The sequence below is a fragment of the Myotis daubentonii genome, chromosome 9, assembly GCF_963259705.1.
Source record: "Myotis daubentonii chromosome 9, mMyoDau2.1, whole genome shotgun sequence".
Classification (NCBI taxonomy): domain Eukaryota; kingdom Metazoa; phylum Chordata; class Mammalia; order Chiroptera; family Vespertilionidae; genus Myotis; species Myotis daubentonii.
The window spans coordinates 1,922,694-1,933,319 of NC_081848.1; positions in this window are offsets into that span (position 1 = coordinate 1,922,694).

The window sequence follows — 10,626 nt, forward strand, 5'->3', positions numbered from 1 at the left end:
AGGTCAGCGAGCCCCTGGCCCCGTGTCAGCGCGTGTCCGGCTCCGTGTGGTCAGCTGCTCACGCTTTACTCCCAAGTGGGAGCCACGCCCGGTTTGTGCACAGCCCGGGACTGCCCGAGTGGCCAGCTCTCCTCCGCCCGTGAGAACGTGCCGAATGGAGCCCAGCCGGTCGGAAGGAGAGCTGTGAGGTCCGCCAGATGAAGGGACCCTCACCACCCAGAGAGAAGGCCAACGGAAGACCAGTAGGGGGCGCCTTTCTCAGAGGAGTTTGTGGTTCTAATCCACAGGCAGAGGCCAACACGGGAAGCCTTTCTGTAACCAGACACCCAGGGGTCCGGCCGCCTGTCACTACCTGAGCCAAGTCGGCAGAGACGGTGAATCCTGTGAGCGTGTGTTCCAGTCCTGCCGGCAGCGTGGAGAGCAGCAGGCCGCCCGCAGAAAGCTGCCCCCGCCCCCAGCTGCTGTATTGGGTAGAAGGACAGAGATCACAGGGGAAGGAGGCAGAGGGTGTGCCAGATGGGCCGTTCACAGGCAATGCGGCTGGACATGCAAAGGCCTGCGGGTGAGCAAAGGCCTGCGGGTGAGCAAAGGCCTGCGGGTGAGCAAAGGCTGGGGCCTTGACGGGCTGGGGGCTCTGGTCTCTGCAATGAGGCTGCCCGTCTTTCATGATCACAGGCAGCTCCTGGTGGGGGGATGGGCCGCATTCCCAGGTGAGCCCCCGGGTCCCACGGCAGCTCCCAGCCAGGTGAGCATGCGCCTCTGCAACCAGAACAGCGATCCCGGCCACAGAGCAGGACTCACCGTCCTCAGTCACAGCTGGCCCCGCGTTCGGTTTCTGCCCCATCATTTCCTGACAGCCCTCCCCTCTCCCTCTGACCTTCCAGAGGGAGGCCAACTCCCGCTCCTCTGCAGTCCCCTGAAATATCTAGCGAGCCCTCCGGCGAGTAAAGCGGGGCCAGTCGAGCAGGAGAAGAAATGCCTAGAAGACGGAGCCCAGGCTGGTCTGTTGCCTTCTGATGAAGCAAGCCTGGCGGGGAGCTCGGAGGAGAGCCTGGGGTTGCAGGGGAGTAGCCGTGGCGGCCGCCCACAGTCACGTGTGCCCGAGGCTTCAGAGCTGCTCCCCCCCCCTCCAGGTGGGCCCCGAAGCCTTGGGGGCCTCCCCGCTTGGTCCTGGGTTTTCCATGGTGTTAGGTTAGGTGGCTCAGGAGGCGGCGTAGGAAATAAGAGTCGAGTGAATCAGAAAAGAAAGAAAGGGAAGGCTTATTCTGCGCCCCGGCGACGCGCGGACCGGAAAGACAGGGCTCGCGCATCCGCGCCCACAGGAGGGGGCGCTTTTTTATGCGGTTGGGTGGGGGGGGGGGGCGTGAGCTGAGGAAGTTCCCGCTGCAGGGTCGGCAGGGTGCTCAGGAAGGAGTCAGTGTCTGTGTGGGGGTCGTGGATTCAGGGAGAAGCCGGTATCTGTGTCTGGCGCTGATCGGTTAGACATGCCAGGGAGGGTCCGTTATCTCGGCACGTCTGCATGCGCCCGGTCCTGGGCTCTCCGACCTAACAGATGGACCCAGAGGAGGCCTTCTCTGGGCTGGGCCGTGTGCCTCCCGTGTGAGGGGAGAGCCTAGAGCGCTGAGTGTGTCACCAGCACTGGGACCGGAACTCGCCTCCCCTCCCGGGCTGGGCCCTTTGGGGTGAGCTGCAGTCCAGGCCCGCCGGCGTCTGCACACATCGCTGCCTCGCCCCCGAGTCGTGTCTCTGGAATGCGGATGTGCAGTGGCCAGGAGAGAGGCAGTGGCTCAGCGCCCCGGCCGGGAGCCCGGCCCCGGCGTCCCACCCTCAGGCCCGCTGGCTTTTTGCTGTGTGCTCAGCCCAGTGCTTCCATCCCAGCATCTCAGGGCCCTGGCAGCCCTGGGAGTCGGTCATGATCTCAGTGACCAGGGAACCCGGGGTCTCCCGGCTGTTTGCAGGGCTGGGGTTTCCCAGAGGGCGGTGAGGGGTGCCCCTCCTCTGGTTGTTGCTGGGGGACACCTGCGGAGCCCGGGCTTCTCCAGTGGGAGGGGGACCGGGCGAGTGCACAGCAGTAATCAGACTCTGGGAATGGGCTCAGCGGGCTGTGGGGCGACCTTTCCTCCTGGAGGAAACATCACTGAGGCCCCAGCCTTCGGGACCCTGAGCTGACCCCGAGGAGCCTCTCCAGCCCCTCCCTTAGCAAGTCAGCCTGGGACTGTGGAGGCTCCCAGGGACCCGCTCCAGCCAGCAGCGTGGCCCTGGGCCTTCCCCCTCACCTCTGAAGGCCCTGCCTCCCAGCTCCTGGGCTCTGTGTGTGGAGCTGACATCACAGGGAGCAGCACCAGAGCCCGCACGGCTCTCCAGGAGGAAGCACAGCGCAGGGCCGCCGGTCCTCGGGAGAAACCTGCAAAGGGGGTCCCTTCTGACCCTCAGGGTTGGAGGTCACGGTTCATTTCGGGTCAGAGCACAGGCCTGGGTTGCGGGCTCGATCCCCAGTGTGGGGAGTGCAGGAGGCAGCCGATCAGTGGTTCTCTCTCATCATTGATGCTTCTCTCTCACTCCCTCTCCCTTCCTCTCTGAAATAAATAAAAACATATTTTGGATCTATCATTTTTAAAAAAGAAAGGTGTTGCTTCCTGCCGCCAGGGCGGGGGGGGGAGGGGAGGGTGGGGAGGGGGAAGAGGCAGGAAGTTGCACAGGAAGATGGAGGGAAGGGTGGGCCATTGGAGTGAAGCCACAGCAGAGGAGAGGGCTTGCCCTGTGGACAGAAGGCTGCGGTCCCCGTGGTGCTGCTTCCGGGATCCAGCCCTGGGCCTCATCCCTGGGAACAGGGCGACAGCGCGGGCCGCTGACACTGGTGCCTCTCCCAGGCCCGCCCGGCCCGCTGCCTCCGTGTCCCTCACACCAGCCCACGGCCCTCCTCTCTGAGAGGCTTCCTCCGCCCATGGCTCTATCCGGACCTCTGCCTGGGCTGCTGCCTCAGCCCGCGGGGTGGCACCCAGGAGCCTCAGTGGCTGGAAAGGGCTGTCCCTCTGTCTCATGAAGGCCGATTCCTTCTCTGGGCCTTGGGCCTTCCTGCCTCAGCCCCCCACCCCCACCCCCCCCACCCCCCCTACCTTGAGCTCGCCCTGCACTCAGCAACGCTTACTAGTATTTGCTCATTAACCTCAGTATCTGACTCAGTTTTGCCCTTGGCCTTTGCAAAGTGAATGCAATGGGCCTGGGCCTCTCTCCATCTTTTAGAATCTTGGTCGAGCGTCCAAGTGCCCGTCAGCCTCTGCACATGCGAGCCTCTGTCTCCAGGTGGCTGCGTCTGCAGGGCCTCGGAGGCCCAGCTGGGGCCCAGGCCGCGGCTGCCTCAGGGCTGCCCGTCTGTGCTGAGCACAGGAGCTGCAGGCGAGGTGGAGAGAAGGCCCGTCTGACAGGAGGCAGCAGGGAGGGTCCTCTGGCCAAACCCGGAGGCCAAGTCAGGGCAGTGGAGGACGGAAGTGTTCTTCAGGGAGAGGATCTGGGCTGGGTACCAACATTGCAAGGAGAAAAGAACTGGATTTTTTTCTGGGTTTTGTGAATTCTAGAGAACGGTTTCTTCAGTGTGACTTCTTGCACCCTTACCGGAGGCTCTCAAACATCTTCCCAGGAGGGCCTCCCTGTCTCCCGCTGTTCCTAGTCCCCTTCTCCTCTAGCCTCTGGCTCAACTTTTATATTATTTCATTTTTTAATATATTTTTATTGATTTCAGAGAGGAAGGGAGAGGGAGAGAGAGAGATAGAATCATCAATGATGAGAGAGAATCACTGATCGGCTGCCTCCTGCACGCCCGACACTGGGGATCGAGCCCACAACCCGGCAGGTGCCCTGACCAGAATCCAACCCGGGCCCTTTGAAGCATAGTGGTCCCTCCTTTGGAAAAACTGCTGTTTGAACGCCTCTGTTATTCTTAGCCTCTTATTCTGTAGGTCAGCTCTGTTGTTTTTAGACTGTAAAATAACTTTGTTTTTTGCTTGAATAGAAAAGATAAAATTAATGTCTGACCTTGCAGGTAGCCATCCAACTGGTACGCTGATATTGATGCCAGGTGCCTGTATAGATATGTACTCAAGGTTACACGTTGTCTACAAAAATAACTTACTCAAAGAACTAGAAGGATATAAAAAGGAAATACTCCCTCCTGTGTTGTTCAGAATTGGACAGAGGTAATCTGCTCTGAACCTGTGGCAATACAGCAATTGGCTCATTGGGCGTCTTGTCCAGATCACTGATTTGCGATACAACACCTTCAGTCCACAGGCCAGCTCTCTATCCACTGAGCTGAACCAGCTAGGGCTCAACTTCTTTTTTGAATCCTCACGCAAGGAGAGAGAAAAAGAGAGAGAGGGAGAGGGAGAGGGAGAGAGAGAGAGAGAGAGAGAGAGAGAGAGAGAGAGAGAGAGGAACACTGATGTGAGAGAGGAACATTGATGTGAGAGAGAAACATCGATTGGCTGCCTTCTGCATGTGCTCGAACTCGGGGCTGAGCCTGCACCCGGGCATGTGCCCTGACCCAGAGGGGGTCTAACCAGCAGCTGTGGGCGCACAGATGACACGCAGACCACCCAGCCACTCTGGCCGCGCTCATTTTGTTTTTTGCTTTTTTAGCTTCAGGCAGTCTTTGGATGGGAATCCCCACATTTTGCTGATGAAAAAATAAAGACTTAGAAAACTCTGGTGATTTACCTACAGATTCATGCAAGCAAGGCCGGAGCTGGGAAACTGACCGGGCCAGTCCCCTGCCCTCACACAGATGTGCTGTGTGGGTGTCTGCCTGCAGCTCAGGACTCTGCACGGCCTTGTCTCAGGAGGAGGCACTGCCTGTCACCCTTCTGGGGGAGCAGCCATCTTGGCACCGATGGTGGCTATGGGGGCATCCCAGATCAATAAAAGGCTGGTGCGGCCTGAGCACGGGTGGAAGTCCTTCCCCTTGAGTTGGACTTGCCCGCCTGGCCCCCCAATATTCCCAATTATCTCTTGTCTCTTCTCTTTCATTTGTGTGCGGCTCCCCTTCCAGGTCCTGAACCCTGAACCACGCGGGATGTGGGAAGGAAACACTCAACACCAGGGGAAAAGATAAAGTTTTAAAAAGGTGAGGTGGAGCAAGCAGAGGGTCAGGGGCCTGTGTTCTAGGCTTGACTCAGCCCTTTACCAGTTAGGTCTGGGGAGAATAGCACTGTCAACCTCCCGCGAGTGAGACTAGAAGACGTGCTGGGTATTGGCATGAGTGGAAGGCTGTGAGGGGCCATGTCACTCCTATACCAACCCGGGGAGTCAGGAATGCTCAGACACATTCCCGCCATCAGCAATGTGCTTACCAGGGGAGGGTCGAGGGCCTGTGAGTGGCTATCAAGGAGACAGTCTGTCCACAGATCGGGAAGGTGGGACGATGGTCACACTGCCGGCTCGAGTCCCTGGGGAGCCACCGAGGGCCACTCTCCTCCGTCCACCTCAGCGAGGTCCCTGGAGGGAGGGGTGGGCGAGTTCTGTCCTTTTCTGAATCCCGGGGAGTGTGTCCCAGTCACACGGAGGCTGAGTTGGGGCCGGGCCATGCGTGTGTTTTCAACTCACTAAAGGGTCAGGGAGGTCTTGGCAGCCACAAAAGGTTGGAGGAAAGTGCACTTGTTCACCTCCGAGTGCCAACAGAGAAAGGAGGCCCATGGTGCTGCCGAGGCCGAGCTCGGTCTCCTCCCTCTTGTCTCTCTCTTCAATTTCCTGCCCTTTCCCTAAAGTCCTTTTTGTTGGTTGGTTGGTTTTGTTGTTGTGAATCCTCACCAAAGGACACTTTTCCATTGATTTTTAGAGAGAGAGGGAGGGAGGAGGAGAGACAGGGAGGAACATCGATGTGAGGGAGACACATCGATTGGTTGCCTTCCACACATCCCCAACCAGGGAGCGGGATCCCACCCCCATCCAAGGAATGTGCCCTTGACTGGATCGAACCTGGGACCCATCAGTCCGCAGACCGACGCTCTATCCCAGGGGTCCTCAAACTTTTTAAACAGGGGGCCAGTTTACTGTCCCTCAGACCGTTGGAGGGCCGGACTATAGTTTAAAAAAAAACTATGAACAAATTCCTATGCACACTGCACATATTATTTTGAAGTAAAAAAACAAAACAGGCACAAATACAACATTTGTATTTGCATGTGGCCCTCGGGCCGTAGTGTGAGGGCCCCTGCCTATCCACTGAGCTACACCGGCCAGGGCTAAAGTCCCTCTTTCAGGTTCCCTGGACCAGTGTTCCTATTCCTTCCCTTCCCACAGAAAGCCCTCCCATCTATGGCCCTGGACTTGACCAGACGCTCGCGGGGACTCCCTCTGGGTGCAGTTGCTGGCTCAGGAGAGCAGCAGTGGGCCCCCTGGGCCCCTCGTCTCCCACAGACAGCGAGGCTGAGGCCTCATTCCCCGAGAAACAAGCACATCTCCCCTCATGGTGAGCACCAGTGTTTTTTGTCTTATTTTCCCAGAGCCCCCACAGCCTGCTCTCATGGGAGGAGGTCCCCTTCTCCTCGTAAGGGGAGACTGTCTCCTTGATAGCCATTCACAGGCCCTCGACCCTCCCCTTGTAAGCATTCACAGGTCAGCAAGGAATAACTTTTGAGAAACCTTAGTAACAGCCTATTCTCAGGGTCACTCACGCGCAGGTTCTTGGGTTGGGAACAAACCCAGCAGGTCATGTTGTCCCGCCTCCTGCCTCAGGCTGTTTACTGTTCTCCTGTCTACCACATATTCCTCCACTCATTTACTCATCTACCCACCCCCCGCCCACCCAACCCTCCATCCTTTATGAAAAAAAAAAATGAGTAATATAGGGAGTCTTTCCTTTAAGAACTCATGGCATAGTCCTTGTGAAAATTATATATTTTTTCTTATTGATTTCAGAGAGGAAGGGAGAGGGAGAGAGAGAGAAACATCAATGATGAGAAAGAATCATGGATTGCTGCCTCCTGCATGCCCCACACTGGGGATCGAGCCCACAACCCGGGCCTGTGCCCTGTCTGGGAATCTAACCACCACCTCGTAGTTCATATGTTGACGCTCAACCACTGAGCCACACTGGCTGAGCATGGTATAGTCTTGTCAAGGGTTCCAATGCCTAACCATCAGGAGTATTTTCTCATGTCTAATCTAAGCATCTAATGTCATACACTGTCCATGTCTAATTTCTCAATTCAATCCACTGTCTTCCTGTTGTACATAAAGACAAAGCAGGCCACTCACTCCTGTATGTGAGCGCATACGTAGTCCTGCAGGTATTTAGGAGGGGCCTCTGTTTTGGATGGACTGAAAGTGCCCCTGCATTTTGTTTTGTTTTTTTGCTTTTTTAAATTTTATTTTATATTTTTATTGATTTCAGAGAAAAACGGAGAGGGAGGGAGAGATAGAAACATCAATGATGAGAGAGAATCATTGACCAGCTGCCTCCTGCATGCCCCCACTGGGGATTGAGCCCGCAACCTGGCCATGTCCCCTTGACCGGAATTGAACCTAGGACCCTTCAGTCCACAGGCCGACGCTCTATCCACTGGGCAACACCGGCCAGGGCTGAACCAGCTTTTAAAACATGGTCCAGTAAGGCTCCTTTGGAGCTATGTAGTAGGGAAACATGGGGCTCCCACAGCTCCTCTGCTTAAGGATTCAAAATATCTAAGAGTGTGACCAATCTGCAGAGGAAACACTCACTGTGTCCTGAGGGCTCGTCCCAGGCGTGGGCAGGCCCGGGCCTCTCAGCATTTGCCACAGAAGCTTTCTTGGGGAGCAGGGAGAGAGCTGGCCTTTCTGGCCTCTGCTGAGCTGCTCCCAGCCTTTCCCGGGGCCTCTCAGCTCCAACACTATCTTCTAGAAGTGGTGCAGGGAGGGCTTTGGCTGCGGGTGGGACAGGAGGCCCTAGCTCATCCCCCCTTGACTAATCATAGGGGCCTGGCCCGGGGCGGGAGGAGTGGGAGCAGAGGCGAGAGGGAGAGAGAGCTCCTCACACTTAAGATGCAGAACTCTCGTTAATGTCTGGGCCGCCAATAAAAGCCAAATATTCCCCAAAGCAAGTTTGGGAAATCCTGGTGTCTTTGAAGCTTGGTGTTTCACTGCCCCTCCTTCTAGCACTTCACAGGAAACCAAGCCCAGAGCTGGCTCGCCACCGGCAGTGTCCCTGCTCCCAGCATGTGAGACCCCGCAGCGGCATGAGGGGCCTGGTCCTCACAGAGCGAAGGGCAGCTGCCCCAGAGGCAGCCGGCTGGAAACAGGCCTCAGGCTGGGGTGGGTCAGAGCTGCTTGGGAAGAAAGCAGAGGCGAGACTCTGGAAATTGAAAGGCAGACAGAGTTGAGAAAGGTAGCTGAGCCCAAGTTTATTTCCCCTCATTTAACTGGAAGAAATAGCACATATACAAATGCTAACCTAGGAACAGACTGAGACACCAGTCTCCCACCCGGGAGAAACTGTTCACAGGGTTTTGTGTGTCATCCATACATTCTATGCTTTGCATGCATTCTTTTTTGCCATCAACAAAAACATATTAGAGCCCTGCTGGTGTGGCTCAGTGGATAGAGCGTTGGCCTGTGGACCAAAGGGTCCCGGGTTCGATTCTGGTCAAGGGCACGTACCTTGGTAGCAAGCTCCTCCCCGGCCTGGGCCCTGGTCGGGCACGTGCAGGAGGCAGCCAATCGATGTGTCTCTCTCACATTGATGTTTCTCTCTCTTTCCCTCTCTCTTCTACTCTCTCTAAAATCAATGGAAAAATATCCGCGGGTGAGGATTCACCAAACAAACAAAACCAAAAACATATTGTACACACTCTCCCATACTGGGGATGGAGCAGCAACCTGGGCATGTGCCCTGACCAGAATCAAACCCGGGACCCTTCAGTCAATGGGCCAAATCAGTTAGGGCAAATTTTTTTAATTGAATTTATTTAGGTGACATCTATAATAATAAAAGCATAATGCACTAATTAGACACCCGCCGGCTCCAGGCCAGCCAAGGCAGGTACAATGCAATTGGTCAGGGGCCCAGCCATTGCCCCATGATCACCCCGCAGAGGGAGGCCCAGGCCACTAACCAGCAGGCTATGGTGGGTGGGCAGGGCCTCCCTCTGGGAGGGAAGCTGGTGCTGGCAGCCAGGGAAGGAAGGCCTATTCTTGCATGAATTTCATGCACCGAGCCTCTAGTTGGTTAATAAACTTATATAGGTTTCACGTACACACTTGTAGAACACATGATCTGTGTATTGTATTGTGTGTCAACCCCAAGGTCAAGTCTCCTGCCACCGTGTGTGCACCCCATTTTGCTGTGGTTCAGCAGGGAGAGCAAAGGGGAGGTTCTCTCCTGCAGGTGACGACACACCCTCCGACTCCCTGGGGGCAGGTGTGTCTGGCCGTGGAGGGGGCACGGTCCTGGGGGCAGGAGGGCAGCGGGCTGCAGCAGATGCAGCTGGCCCAGCTGGACCCCTTAGAGAGGCACCGTGGGGAGAGTCACTGCCCGCCATCTGGAATCCAGGCCCCCTGCTGCCGGCCAGCCCGCCTCAGAGTCTGATTCTCCAGGTGGGTCAGGGCTGACCACAGCCAGACGTCTTTCTGCCCCCCTCTCCTGCTGGGCTGTGCACAGCTTCCAGTCTCGATGGCTCCTTGCACCTTCGTCCCTGGCTCCCTGGCTCCCTGGCTCCCCACCATCTCCGTTCTGATGTCCTTTTTAACATTTATTTTTATTGATTTCAGAGAGGAAGGGAGAGGGAGAGAAAGAGAGACATCAATGATGAGAGGGAATCATGGATCGGCTGCCTCCTGCACCCCCCACATGGGGGATGGAGCCCACAACCCAGGCATGTGCCCTGTCCAGGAATCGAACCCTGACCTCCTGGTCCACAGGTCGACGCTCCGCCCCTGAGCCACGCGGCCGGGCTGTTCTGATGTCCTTTCAAGCCCTGGAGTGGGTCACACAGAGGAGGCCATCGGCCAAGGGTGACTCCTGGGAGGCACCAGCTGGGACGGGGCCTGGCTGCCCCGGGGCCGGGCTGCGCTGTGCGGCTCTGGGGAAACCCTTTCATTCCGTGGGGCCTCCGTTTCCCAGCTCTTTGGCAGCCGCCATTGATGTTGTCCTAAAGCGCTCACAACAGGAGTTTCACCTGTGGGGCCTCATCTGATTTTCAAAACAGGATAAGCATGTCTCTTCCAATGGCCCTCCCAGGCGTTTATGGGTGTGGGTTGCGGAGACTGGGAGGCAATAGGAGGCCCCAATTACTCCGCGCCTGCCTCGAGCCGCCCAGGGCTGCGCAGGGCTCAGGTCCAGAAGCTCCTCGCACCTGCCTCTCGGGGTGCTGCGAGACTCCTGACAAGACAGGAGAAGCCCCCCCGAGGTGAGGCGGTCGTACCATTCCCAGGGCCACAGGGGGCCGGGCCATGGGAAACGGACTCCCCTACAGCCACTCCGCGCAGCCCCGCGAGGCAGAGGCCGGCGGTGACAGGCCTTGCACTTGCCAACAGCCAGGTTCTCCCCTGCCGCCGCCAAGCCGAGGAAGCAGGAGGAAGCAGGAGGAGCCTGGCCGGTTTGGCTCAGTGGATAGAGCGTCGGCCTGAGGACTGAAGGGTCCCAGGTTCGATTCCGGT